Source organism: Prenolepis imparis, unplaced genomic scaffold, assembly GCF_030444845.1.
Source record: "Prenolepis imparis isolate NDT839.2.m4 unplaced genomic scaffold, iyPreImpa1.0 SCAF_14, whole genome shotgun sequence".
Lineage (NCBI taxonomy): Eukaryota > Metazoa > Arthropoda > Insecta > Hymenoptera > Formicidae > Prenolepis > Prenolepis imparis.
This window is the reverse complement of record NW_028141172.1, coordinates 169,448-184,344: the sequence shown is the minus strand read 5'-3', so window position 1 is coordinate 184,344 and position 14,897 is coordinate 169,448. Positions and strand designations below refer to the sequence as shown.

Below are 14,897 nucleotides of genomic sequence, written 5' to 3'. Positions count from 1 at the left end.
CGGGCCATCGACCTCTCTCTCTCTCTCTCTCTCCCTGCACCGTTCCTTTATGGTTATGGCACTCACTCGAAACACTTGCACTCGCGTTATTTTTTTCGTTCGCGACGCGCGGCGACACCCGGATTTTAGATATTACATTTTCGACGCGTTTCGGTAAAACGCGAGAATCGCGAGAGCTTATTCGCGCGCGAATAAAACCGATGCTCTGTTTTCACGTCGCCGCTTTTTTCGAGGCTCACTTATCGAAAGGCCTCATCGAACGACGATGGATGCGGCGACTACTTCACGACGCACTCAAGAGTCGCCGATATTCCAAGAAACGGGCATTACATTCCACTATGTTTTATATATCACACAATTCAACGACATAGAAATCGAATCGACAAGGCCGAAAAACTTCGGAAATTCGCGTCGAAAGTACAACGGTAATTCGATCCGCCAGTGTACATACATAGTAGACTCGCCCGTGTAATGGACTCGCTCGTGCGATCGCGATCACGATGTCCGTACACGATTTCACGACGCGATCGGATCTGTACGATAATCAAGTACGTAAACACACTAAACTCACACTCGTACTGTCGCGGACCGGCGATGAACGCGCAAACGTTGATCGCGAACCGAAAATGTACCTAACAACAGATAGGTTTGTGCCAGTTACGGGACGCGCAGCACGCCAAGGTTGCAGTCGTAATGGCGGTGGTCGCGACGTACGTGCGAACTCGGAGCTCGGCTCGGCTCGGCTCGACTCGGCTCGGCTCGGCTCGGCTCGGCGGTCCGGGCAACTCCGACTTGGCGACCATGACGTATGCGCGTCCCGTAACTGGCAGTGCCAGTTAGGCACCAGTATTGCTGTTGTGTACATACTTTCGGTATAACATATTATTTTAATTTTTATAACATATTATTTTAAAAATTAATTAGCAAATTAATTCCTTAATCAGCTGTTTTTTGACAAAAAATATTAATCGCAGATAGGTCATTATAATATATATTATTTACAACATAACGCGCGCTTTTGTTTTAGTATGATAAAAAACAGAAAAATTACAAGATAAATACAAATTAACGCTAAATAATAAAACATGAAAAATATATCTAACAATAAGAGAAAAATGAATAAATTAATCAAGTATCAATTTTCGCATGAGATTAATTTTTAAAATATTACGTTAGTTATCAAATATAAGTTTTACTGTCACTCAAATTTAAGTTTTACTGTCCATGTGCTATCACAAAATAATTATTTCAATTTATCTTCAAGTTAAAGTGTGAAAATTATAAATACTTTAGAAAGAGAAAAAGAGATATTTCTGATTCATCAAATCAATTAAATATTTTAAATATCATGAGATTTTAATCGACATAAGAATATACGTAGTATTATACATTAACTGTTTAAACTCGAAAGGAATTGCTCGTCTATAAATATTTCTCTATTTGAAATATTAATCTGTCTCTCTATCCCTGCTATTAAAAATTGAATCAATATTTCTGAACATTACAGAATATATCAGACAAATTAAAATTCATATATACAAATATTAATTTGGATATTATTTCTCTTTAAATAAATATATATCGAAAAAATTGTACAATAGAAGGCAATAGTGATAAATATCCATAGATAAGCTTGAAGGCTTGCACTTATAAATTTCTCGAAAAGGGGAACCGATTTGTTATTTAAATGCAAACACATTTCTTGAGACGCTAATACACATGCATGCATGACCCAGTTGCAATAAATAAATTAGCATGACGAGAGAAAGAGAGAGACGAGATCACGCGCTTCGAACGCGCTTCAAAACATCTCACAATAGACGTTGTTTAAAGAGTCATTTCGGCTTCTTCGCCGATCGATGATTGCGAGACTATTGAAGCGCTTATGTTCGTTTGCCGTGCATTTTGTATGACGATTTCGCGAGATTTTTAGTGGAGCCTAAGAAAGAAGAAACTCATTAGGTCCGTCCTCTCGTTTTACGCGGAAAATGTCCATTTTTATTAGAGCGCCCCCACATCGTGGAGAATATCGTGCAACCTTTATTATTAAATCAAGGTTGTTGGCTTTCACTCTGCAATATATGGAATGGCAAGATATAAGATCTCTTGCATTGCTTGCCATGTGCAATGGTGTTCACCTTTAGAATTTAGCTGCACCGATAAAGAGAGAGAGAGAGAGAGATAGAGGGAAGAATCGAGGGAAGGAGGGAACAAAGAAAGATATTCAAACCTCGATAAGTTACTCAAAATTATAGCCATATGCCTCGCTTTATTAGTAATGCTTTATTAGGAACTTTATATTTTAACTTTTTAATAAGTTCGATGATATTATATGAAATAATATATATACAATGATATCACAGAAATCGTTCGGCCGCGTAAACTGCCTTCTTTATTCGCGAAAATAACATCTCAATCAGAAACTCGTGCAAAGAGCTCGTTTTCGATTTTCCACTGTTATTTAAATATTTTCTTGTTGCTCGTTAATTATGAGATTATGCTATTTTCGCACGTACCAATAATAACGTGCGATAAATCACAAATACTCGATTATTTATATCTCTATCTCTCTCTCGGGGTCAGTTATATTAATTACCGTAAACTGCCGTTTGCGAAAAATTACGCAAACTTGGAAAGAAGAGCTATCGCTGTCCCGCGTTTCCCGGAATAAGTGTCATAACAAGTTCGTTAATCGTTTCTTCGAGATACACCGCTATGCGCTTACAAAGTACGCCTGCTTAGCGTGATGTAAGCCAAGTGGATAAGCATAATCGCGCGCGGCGAGACCTTGTAATAAAGACGCCATTTTGCACAAGATCCTTACGCAAGTCGTGCAATTTCCCGGTTTGTTTATGCAACGCGTCGCGTACGTAATATTATTCTCTGTCTCTCTCCTTCTCTCACTCTCGTGCCAAAGCCACGTTTCTAAACCATCGCAAAGTATCAATCCTTTAATCTATCTTTAATCGCAATTTCCACATGTCAAAATATATTATTTACGCTTATTTACGCAATCTTATATATATAATCGCAAAATATAAATAGATGATTGCACTTTGCGGTTAAACCAACCGAATCGAATTAATTAACGTTCTTACCATTACTTTCTTGTTCTTCCAAGCAAAATATTTTACTTCCTAGTTATACAAAGAAAAATTTGAGCGCGGTATTTTTCGGGCGCAAACAAATTAATTGTTGTAATTATAAAGATTAAAATGTATCAAAAACATGTCGTAAAATTTCCGTCTACGCTCTGTGTGTTAAAGAGCGGTATATTTGAAACTTCTTTATCGCTTCTATATGATTATTTAATTTGCGTCGTATAATCTTCACTTTGTATTTCATCTCTACTTTCTATCAATCACGTATCGCGTAAAATTATACATCATTATCATTATACATGTCGTGCACTGCATTTATTACGCTGATAGTACAATTTCGTCGAGTTTAATCTGCGTAGCAAGACGAGTTAAAGCGTACCATTATTATTATTATTATTAAAGTCTCTCGGACGAGCGACATTTTTCTTGGCACGTCCAGAAATGATTCGAACGCGTCTCGAGGTAAAGTCCCTCGGATGTCGGTGACCAGGCGAAGGATGCAGCTGCGACAGACAAAGGCGCGCTAACAACCGGTAGAAGACGAAGACGACGCGACGAGGAGGCTTTTAGGAGGCAGCCGAGATGCCGTGGGCGTTGGTCCCTGAATTCTTTTACGATTTTTGTCTGGCTAGAGTATACGACAGAAGTGACTTTAGCGGGCCAAAACGATCGTGATTTATCCGTCCTTCCGTTCGTCCATCCTTTTCTTTCTCTCTCTCTCTCTCTCTCTCTTTCTCTTTTACGTGCAACGTGTTCGCGCCTTATTCTCGTCTTGCCGGTTAATGACGCGTTCGCGAAACATTATTTTTACACCGCGGTTTCGCCCTTTCTCGTCTTCCCTTTTTTTGCCGCCCGGCTTTTTGCCGCGACTCGCATGCACCAAATACGATTTGCATGCGCCGCGGGTCATCTGCGAAGGTGACGCGCTCGAAAGGGTTCCTTCGTCTGCACTTGGGGAACGGAGACATTTTTAAATCCCGTCAAACGAATGTACTATATGTGGCTTGCTAAGAGAGCCGAATTATGCACCATTCAGATCATGCACACACAACTTGTGCGCGAAAAAATAAAATACTATATATACATATTAAAGACATAAATTAAAAATAATTATTATTTTTAAGCGTTATATTAGTCACAAATATGTAGTTTCTCTAAGATAAATTTTGATAATTGTTATATACAATAATTTTAATACATTAAAAAGACATTTTTTTAATTAATATTTCAAACTTTGTATTTTTATTAAATTTTTAGTAATAAATAAAATTTTCTTTGCACCTCTTCTCCACGTGATGATGGGTAATCGACACATCGGAAACAACAAATGCCTTCGAATAAATAAAAGATTGAAGAAGGCCTAGACATAGATGGCCAGGCGTCCGTGCGATGCAAATAGAAAAACATTTCGTAATAAAGTATTAATTGAGCAATTACATAACGATTTAAATATCTTCGTTAATCCTTAATCATTATCGTTAATTATTATATTGAATTTATGACATTTATACCAGCCTATTTGCGACATGCACGCTTGATTAATCTGACGTTGTAATCATCTCAATTATCTCGTAAAATCATTTCTTATTGTTAGTCTAAAAATACTCCAACAAATCATCATATGAAAACATATTTTTATAAAAAAAAATATATATATAATTCCACAATTATTTGCGATTAGGCTCGAATGTGAAATTAAAAACTCGACAGACACGAATAACGAAATGGACAAGAAAAAAAAAAAGATGCTGAAGGACACAAGCTTCTCCTTCTCTCTTTCTCTCTCCCCTTCTCTCTCTCTCTCTCTCTCTTTCCCTCACTCCTTTTTGCTCTTTCTCTCTCTAATTCCGTTAACGGCTTGCTTTCTTTGAGGCCTAACGGTGTAGTTCGGCAATCTCTTGACTATTCGTTACGTCATGTTTCATAATACACGAGGCGGCCGTCATGTCATTACGCATATAGGCCAATGGATTGCATAGAGCTAATGCGCAATTAACGCTGCCTTCGCAATTCTTAATTTGTAATTTAATGTAAAATTGGTATCTTTTCTGAAATCGTGATGATTTCGTTGACTTATCGAAATGAGATCAGTGACATAGGCTAATTCACGATTCAAATTTTTGTGATTACAATCTATTGTAGAATTAAATTTTAAAAATAATTTATAAAATAAAGATATGATATACATATATATTTTAAATTACTATAGAAAAATAAACATTCGAAAATCATTACGCGATACCGTAAACGTTATTTCGGAACAAATTAACGAAAAAAAGATATCGATAGATGGCCGACCCGTTATCTCGTTTATAAAGTTGTCTCGGACAGAGCAAGCAAGTAAATCACGGTCCACTTAATTCATCCTCCATTCTCCGCGAATCGAGAAATATGCATCGCCTATAATTACGGAAAACCTACGCAAACTCGGTCGCGCATGTGGATGAACGCGAATCGGCTATCGATATCGGCAGAAAGAGATCGGTAATGAATCGGAACAAGCCAAACTCTCTCGCGCGCGCTAACGGTAACTATTCCCCGTTACGTGTGCAGCCGCGGAATAAGGGTAAACCGAATTACGGATCCGCAGTCCGGATCTTATCGGACCACATCCAGACCATCGAAACGGCCCTAACCGCTTCCTTCTGAATTCTCGATTTTCGTCATCTTTAACACGCGATCCAAAATTTCTCAACTATATACGGAAAAAAGGCTTCAATATCGAAAATTGACTGAGCTGAAAAAAAAACCTGAGAATACGACGAATGAGAAGAAATTCAGAATATATATAAATTTGTACGCCCACACAGGATAATATAAAAGCTTTCGGAGAACGCCTAGATCGCCAAAAGAGTCGAGCACGTTTACGAACTATCGGTACGCGTAGTTTAACGGTAACTGCAAGATCCCGGGATGGACGATTCTCGTCTCGTGATTCCAAACGAGCGTGCTCTCTAAAAGGGGTCTCACCTTTGTGCCACATTGGCAGCAACGCGACGCGATGCGACGCGAGATGTGGAACGCCATCGAGCGTATCCGGGGCAGAGCAATAACGATAATGGGTTAAAAACATCGACACGCGACATCCTCGCACAGATATCGGTAGATTTATCCAATTTTTCGAGAATTCGAGGAAACGAAAAATTCCAGAGTCCCGAAATTCAACGATTATAAATCTCGAGGATACAAATTCAATGTGTTCTGAAAAACTCGAAAAGGTCAGGGGCGCGAAGATTCGAGCACTCGATAACTTGGAGATCAGCGAGGAATCAGAGATCCCATCACGGTAATATCGACGTTATCTTTAAACTTGCGCAATCATCTGTGTAATCGCAGCTTACAAAGGAACCAAGATCGTAGTGAAGAATTAATTACGATAAAGACGAGTCATGATGGTTAAGAAGCAAGAGTCTTCAATGACGCGATGTTTGTGCGGGGACGCGGGAAAACGCGTTGCATAATTGGCGATGCCCGATGGAAAAAAAATGACGACAAAACTGGAACAAGGATGCGCGCGTGTATCTATCAGCAAAAATTACTCGTTTCTCTTGCCTTTTTTTCTTCTTTGTTAATGTTAATCGCGACGATATATTTCTGTCGATAATAAATTCATAATCGTAATCTTTGGTTCACGCGTGTTGCATCATTGGCATCGTTTGCATCTCATCTAAGCGTCTATTTAACGTTATTGGCGTGTTATTCCGCGGTCGTTGCGTGTTATGCAACGCTCGCAGCAGTCTCATGGCTTGCAAATTTAACGCGTATAGAATAAGCCGTGAATTAGCCGTCGCAATTTCAATAAATTGCAGCGCGATATCACCATGTGCCGGCGCACGCGATATTGTAATACCGATTCGAATTAAATAAATGTAACTCGAGCGAGAGAGGGAGAGAGGCATAAACCGGGCCGAAACCGGTTCGTAGGATTTTAAGTCCATCTCATTGCCAAAGACGATCTTTGTTTATAGCTCGCGCGCGTTTTTATATTAAATCGCGTCTAATTTTAAATGCGTAATTAATAAATCGAAACAAGACAACGCATAACGCGAATAGATATAAGAGACTAAAGATAAAACTGATTATTATTTTAGCACTCGACTAATAATACAATAAGTAGGTTTCAAAGCGAGTAAAGTGATTCGTTAGATAAGCGATGCATAATAGCACAGTAAAGGCGTAATATTAGTATAATTATTGTATAATCGTTATTCCCATCATTCGCAGTCAATGTTGCGCAACAAAACACGATAACGTAGCGACGCAAATCTGACAATTAGTTATGAAAAAAATGCGCAATCGACTTCCTCTGCGGCTGTGATCGATGCCGATAGAACGGAGCTGATGACAATACGATGAAGCAACTGGCTAACGGAACACACCAGAGTATTGAGCAACCCGAGCGGAGGGGTTTCCCATCAGTGTCAATAGCCAGTGCACCGCAAATACTTGCCGCGATTCGCGAAATGCGGTCGTCGTCGTTCGCGAGCCGGGATCGCTGTGACTTCGATATCCAAATATTTATCATTCTTCATCGAAAATGTAAAAAAAAGTTAGATTTTTAAAAATGTAGAGAAAGAAGAAGAGAGAGAGTCTAAACAAGGTGTAAAGATGTAACAAAATTTCGAGAAGAAAGATGCATAAAAATTGTGAGGCGCGTTTAATAATTAAAAGTCGGTAAACTCGATACCGATGAAAAACTGAGGAATTTAAGAAATCTAGAATCTCGAGAGACAAAGAATATTCAAGGATTATGTTCTAAGGACTTTCAACGCGTACGCGGCATTGAATATTAAGTAACCTTGCATTTTGCGCCACATTTCCGTAAACATCGCGTTTCAATGCATTATCCTCGAGGCGATCGTTTATTTTACATGAAACTTTGGAGAGTAAGATTTCTGCAACATTTCAAAACGGTCGTGTAAAAGTTATATGGATGCATAATTTTAAATTTTACTTTATCGTTGTCGGACGCATAGATTAAGCCATATTGGATGATTAACAAATTCATTCTTCTTTCAAACAAAGACAACAAAAGATATAATCTTACATACATATACATATACATATATATGTACATGTATATGTATATAAAAAATGGCGTTGTGTAAAAAACTTTTTCTGAATGCAACGGTATGTCGGTGATTCGGTCGCGTGCGCTCACAATCGTGCGCTGCATTTCCATTATGCGGAATATAAGTAATATGCAAACATAGGAAATATATATTACGTTAGCAGGCACTCGCCGCGTTTATGCACTTAAAGGAGACTTTCAAAGTATCGCGATACATGTATATATACAGGTATGTAGATCTTAATTGCAAAGTCGCGCGAGATCCCGTTGCTGATGTCGTATTAATGTAAATTAAATTGTATATAAATAAATTTGTTATGTCTGTTGTGTTCACCTATCGATCTCGCTTAGCATATCGGAAATTCCGCGTGTTTGTGCGTGAGTGTATTTTAATTCTCTAATTAATCTATCTTTCTATATAATCGTCGCAAGTCGACATAGATCGAAAGACTTAAATCGTATGCGAAATCGTTGATGCGTTAGAAATTTTATTCAACTTTAACTTGGCACGACGTTAATCCGACCTCGTAAAAAGAAAAGTATAGCATTATAGGCAATATTCAGAATTTATAAAAGAAATCATGCTAGACTGTATACATGTATGTACAAGTCTTTTATATTTTATTATTAATTTCATAGATAATATAACAAACTATATAGTGAAGAATCGACTGCTTTTCGGGCATTGTATTATCGATACGCGTGTCGGCCTTCTCGCGCATACACAAAAGCGATAAGGAGTGCCGACAAAATGGCAATCGCACGTAAAACGCGGACGAGGGTACACGGGAAACTCGCTCGTGTGCTGACCCATTGGCCCAGATTGCGAAGGCGGGTAATGCCCACCGTCGTCGCCGCCGCGAAAGGCCGCATTGCGTGGAGAACCCCGGCCATTCGCGCCGCAACGCGCGTGCACGCGTAATCTACTGCGTTAATTACTATTCAAACAATTTAAGCGCGATTACGTTACCTTTGTCCCCGTCGATCCACCGAGGTCATCTCGCGACGTCTCGACGAAACAAAGTTAGAATTTAACTCAATGACGATGCATTTCAAACGCGTAGATTATGGAAAATGATCATTTATATAAATAGTCTTGTTTAAATAAAAAATATTGTCTGAAAATTTATTCTTCGCGAGAATAAATTTATTTCAAACTCGCGATAAGTACATTTTTATATAATAGAATGAAAAATAATTATAGTTTAATGTTTAATTGATTACTTAAAGTCTATAATATATAAAATACATATGTGACACACTTAATTCTGATTAATAAAACCAACTATACATTGCACACACGCACATGCAGACATATGTTGCCAGCTCTTTCTCGCTCTCTTTAATGATGTCGATGAAAAATAGCGCAATTAATCTCTTTCCAGTTATTAGGCAAAATGTATCGTATAGCTCTAATTTATGTAGTTATACATATATTAATATATACAGGGTGTCCCGAAACTACCGAGAGATATTTTAAAGGCAGATTCTCTGGCCAATTTAAAAACGATTTTTCCTCAGCGAAAATGTCGAGGGAGACCATCATTTTTTGCATGTTCCCAATTTTTGTCATCATGTATCTTTGTAACTAAGCCTTAAATTAAAATTCTATTAAAAGAAACTTTACTTTTGTTAATATTATATTTCTAGAGGGCTTAGTTTACGAGAAACCCTTTATTTTTAATCGCTTATAACTCGAAAATTATTGGTGCCTCGACATTTTCGCTGAGGAAAAATCGTTTTTAAATTGGCCAGAGAATCTGCCTTTAAAATATCTCGCGGTAGTTTCGGGACACCCTGTATATATTTTGTTTCTATTGTAAGTAATAAACAAATTTTCGATAAAAAAATAACTTATATAAATAATTCTTTTGAAAAAATTTAAGCGCAATTATAATACAATAATTTTCATCAATATTTCGCCAAATTAATCGTAAATGTCATTTGACTATTTGAGTCTTAAATTTTGTAAATCTTTCCAGAGAGAGTCTCTCCCTCTCTCTCTCTCATTTCCAGGAGCTTAGCGGGGTGCTCCACTTTGGTATTTTTAACCGCCGGATCTCCTCTCACGCCGCCCTTCCACGACCCTACCCTCCGCGACTTCCTTCTCTTCACAGCAACTCACCTTGACTTCTTTCGGTCTACTTTCCGTGCCGACGCGCACAATCGCACCGCGCCGCACCCGAATGAGGGAGCCCCTCCGGTAAATATTTACAGTTAACGTTACATAATAAGCGTATACCTGTACGGCACTATGTTCACGGGCCAGCGGATCCGAGGCTCGCTGAAGAAGAGATGCCGACGCCATATAACGGCCCGTTACTTGCCCAACCTTCAAAACCCAATTGCACGAATCCAAAATTACTCCCCGATCGAGACTCCTCTTATGTTATGTTATATGTTTGTTCGGAATACGCTTACATATACCGATTATGCTTCCATATACACATGTAATTGTTTTATGAATGATTCTGAATAGCTTTACTAATCATCTTCAATCATATAAAGAGAAGCTGAGAAATCTTTGAAAGAAAATGATTAAAATATTTTATATTTTTTTTTAATCCTTAAAATTTTACCGTTTGTTTTGTAATAAGTATCTCTTTACTATTCAACTTATAATATATACTTATTTTTCAAAGTAAAAAAAATAATATGTATTTAAAAATTCCATAATGCGCACATTATATACCATCATCATCATAGGTTAACAATTTTTCTCGAAATCAAAGCCATGTAAGCCAAAAAAATTTTTTCTATACATTCTCCATTTCTTTCATAAAAATTCACAAATTTTTACATCTTGTGTAAGATTTTTTCTATATTTGCGACAAAAATTGAAAGCTAAAAAATTAAAAAGATTTCGCGATTCTCTTTTTCTTTCATCATAATAAAATAAACAAAATTTACCCTTAATTCAATACAGACAAGAGTATAGAGTAATATTTAAAGATTGCTAATTTCATAGTGATCCGATGTCGTCCGGCGAACATGACAATGTCAATAATAACGAAAAACGATTCATCGATCGGCGACAAAGATCCTTGATAATCCGCCAAGGTCTCTTCCGCTGAATAAAAAGGCCAGAGAAGCGAGGTTTTACCTGGCGCGATAAATTCAGGTGCGCAAGGTCGTAAGCCATACACGTAATGCATGTTTACACCATTGTCGTCTACGATGTCGATCTTTCGCATGCGCGACCAAGACAGATTGGTTTTTGCACCGATATCATCGCATCGGCATTGAGCGGCGCCGATCGTTATGTAAACGATTGGGAAGCGTTTCAAGATCTAATCTAACAATAAGCCGAAGAAACATTTCGCACCAATTTCTCGAGAACATCAGATAGAATAAAGAATCTCGATCGATCTCGATATACGTATTAATTGCTCGATATCACGCGATTCAAATTATCTTTATTTTTAACATCTTATACAAAATGGAATGTCGACTCGTTCCCATTTTCCATATCATAAAAAAATCAATATAAAAATATTTAAAGGACATTTTTAAATTAAACAAAAATTAATTGAAATATAAGAGAAAACGTATTAAAAAATGCTAAAGTTTCTTTTTTATAGTTTTAATAATTAACGATAAAGATAATTAATAATATAAAATAAATGCGAGCCGAGTATGATTAAGTACATGCACCTAAGTAAAGTATCAATCAATGTGCGCGTCCTTGTTCAATATTGTCATCGCCTCTGTAATCTCTCGGCATTTGGAATTTTAAAATTGTCATCGTCATTGAACGTGACTTCCGCCAGATAATCACGTTCTGTCGGTGTCCTCGCACGTGCGAGTTTACGTTAATGCTGTCGCGAAACCTCGCTTACGCGATTGTTCTAAAAACTGCCCTTCGGAACGGAAGAATCGAGATATCCCGATGGCGGAATTCGCGAGTGTTTCTTTAAACGAGCAAAAAGCGCGTTTTTCAAAATGCAAAGGTGACACAGGGATATAAGAAGTGTTCAATAAAGAAATTAATTATATAATGTAATAATATTTGCACAAATTTCAGAGTAATCGAATCCTTTACGTGATTCTTTTTCGAAACTCTACGAATCAGTAAAGGATTAATCATCGTGCAGTGCAATAAAAATGCACAAACAAAAAGGTGAAACGCGTAACGGTATATCCCGACAAGGCTGCACGCCGGAAATTAACATTTCGCCACAAAGAAAGGCGGATTCTTTTAATCGTATATTAAAAAAACTGATTATTCCCATTTATTATAAACGAACGTTTGAAAGAAAAGAATTTTCTCAACGATTCCAGTTTATATATGGCGTATGCAATATATATCTAGAGTGTGTATATATTCACAATCCCATGTACGGATCTATAATGGTATTCGATCAATCTCATAAATTTCATCTGTACGCGTCTATCGGAGAAATAAAAATTGGATATTGTTAACGTAACAATAACACATAGATAAATTAATGACTTGAGAAAAAAAATTGCCGCAATTTGTCCAACGGCCATTGACAATGAAAATGACATTGACATTGGCATTGACGAAATCGGCAGCGACCAAGGACACGTGACACACGATGTAATCGGCAAGGTACAACTTAACTACCGGTTCAACGCCGAAAGCGTCGTCGAATTAGCGCGCATTACATCGCTCGGCCTCTCTCTCTCTGTCTCTCATCATGTAAGTGTTACATGTGCACTTTCCTTGTGCAAACGAATGGTAGGAGAGACGACGTGAAAGTTGCGGCTTCCGACGAATTGCAGCCGCTTGCGCATGCTGAACAGAAACTTCCTCCTCGCATTGAACTTGCTCGTGCGTCTCTCTCGCTCCATTCCGCTCGGAGAGGATCCCTGACCTGGAATGCAGGGTTCGCCAAAACACGATTTCACAATCCACTCATTCGGAGGGAAAGGTGGACTCGCGCCCGAAACGACATAACCGCGCATAAACTATTACGAATAAGAGGTCAACACTATCTAAGAGAAAAGATCTCGCAAACAGAACCCGATGATTCGTCGACTCGAAGAGAGGGAGAGAAAGAATTTTAAATCGTTCGGTATAAATGGAACGACATAATACCTCTATAATAAAAAATTCATACTTGTTCAAAATAAATTCCACAATAGTTGTACAAAATTAAATAAAAATTAACATGTCAGAGAGATCGATATAAAAATATAATGAATATAATTTCGTTTCTTGTATTTTTATGTGTAACGGAAATTAATAATTATTATAAAATTTTTCCCCCCAAAAAATACAAAAAGTTATTTAGACGCAATCGTTTCACTTAATTTTATTATAAATTGTGTTATGCATTTGTAGAAACTATAATTTTACCGAAGGAGATGTAGGAATCGCATCGTCAAGAAACGTGCGATGATTTACGGAACTTGAAGAAACGCGATCACCAATCTCGCGATGACGACGCGACGTGCGGATAATCGTGTTCCCGGTCGAACCGCTAGTCGTTTCAGTTACGAAACCAAGTATACGAGGCATTACGAAACGAAAGGATGTAATATCGCGGCAATGTAGGCGAGCTCTAATGCCGGGCTCAACGTTGGTACCGTTAGATTTTCTCCCGACCGGCGATCGTTGTCACACTTCTAACCAGAAAGGCCCGCTCCGATCGTCCCGAATTCACAATAATTCACGGGCCAAAGTAGCACGAGAGAGGAATGCTACATTGTATCCATTTCAAAGATGATGACAGATTGTCAACGTCTCGACAAAACGTTTCAAAACTTTTTTTCTGTGCTTATATTATACATATATATGTATATCTTCAATTAAGAAAGACATGAATTTAAATCAAAGTTTAATTAAAAAGTAAAACATTTTGCACACATCCGTACGATAAAGTCTTGTAATGGCTTTCGTATATTTTGTAGAAAAATTTATTCAATATACAAAGTATTAAAATATCCATTATACATTTCTTTCATTTTCAACGTTCAATTAAGAACGTTTCGCGTGATTACACGCCTCGAGCGTGATTGAATCTGACGACAAAAAGCAGCATATATATATTTTACTATTTTCTCCTCTCCTTTCTACTTCCGGAATGCAACGTATATTTCGCATAATATATTCATTATGTAAGCGCGATGCAACAAGTGACATGCGGAACGCTACAATAAAATTCGATCGATAAGAAGAAAAGAAAAAGAAGAGGAAAAAAACAAGATATTTCCTGCTGGTATCCTGCCACCGTTCGCGGAGAAAGGATTTTAACCCTCGTCATGGTCAAACTTCCGCGAAGAAATTCGCGGTTGCGCGGTGGTTAGAAAGGTAATAAGTAAGCAACGGCGAGGAAAGTTCCTCGGGAAATTACAGAGTGAGGTAAGACCGGGCTGCGCGCGAGATGTATTACACTTAATGTGTGCGGTGCCGTCACTCGTCTCTGTGTGGGTAACGTGAAAGTTTGCTATCCCACGACATGTTACACGAACATGTGGACCGCGATCCCTGCCTCGGAGAGCATCACGCGATTGCGAGAAAATCGGATGCACAACTGTGAGTGAATGCAAAAACCCGTATTATTTGTGTCAAGATATCCTTTACGAAAATTTCGATAGAAAGCGCAGAAGCTATGAAAATTAATGCAACACAGTTTCTTCTCGATTATATAGCGACACGTGATACATTCGTGTGGTAAACACATTTCATTCAAGCAAAATATTACATGGCAATTTAACTTCCATATAAGGATGATACTATACATAATATATTATGTAGA

General features: G+C 37.8%; 1 protein-coding gene across 6 annotated transcripts in view; it reads right to left on the bottom strand.

Moving 5' to 3' along the window:
• Nucleotides 1-14,897, bottom strand: part of LOC145945730 (uncharacterized) — a 262,355-nt gene that overhangs the window by 171,823 nt on the left and 75,635 nt on the right. The gene's annotated exons all lie outside the window — the stretch shown is intronic.